The sequence below is a fragment of the Halyomorpha halys genome, unplaced genomic scaffold, assembly GCF_000696795.3.
Source record: "Halyomorpha halys isolate HHAL.00 unplaced genomic scaffold, Hhal_1.1 Scaffold591.1, whole genome shotgun sequence".
Taxonomy (NCBI): domain Eukaryota; kingdom Metazoa; phylum Arthropoda; class Insecta; order Hemiptera; family Pentatomidae; genus Halyomorpha; species Halyomorpha halys.
Window position 1 is genome coordinate 253,063 of NW_027104732.1, and position 477 is coordinate 253,539.

The following is a 477-nucleotide window of genomic DNA, read 5'->3' on the forward strand; positions in this document are numbered from 1 at the left end:
CAAAAAGAGGTCACGCTCGCGTACCATCAAGGGAAGACGAACCACCGCGGGCTAAGCGAGACAATGCAAGCACTCAAGCGACGCTACTTCTGGTGGGGAATGAAGAGGACAGTACAAGAGGTCCTAGGCGGTTGTAATGTATGCCTTAGCGAAATATGACCGTCATCCTCCTAGAGCAGTGCAAGAAGAGACGCCTACAGCCCATAGACCACTGTGCGACATCCAGATAGACTCCTTCACCTGGAAAGGGTATGAGTGGGTGACAGCTATCGACCTTTTCAGTAAGGTTGCTATGGCGCATCAGGTGCGCGATAAGTCAGCCGGAGCAGTGCTGGCAGCGTTGCGGATATGGTTCCGATTTTATGGTGTCCCGGACCGAATATCGTCTGACGGGGGGCGGGAATTCGACAATGCCGCGATAAGGGAGGAGATGAAGACCCTAGGTGTGGAATGGCACGTCACCACTTCCGGTCACCC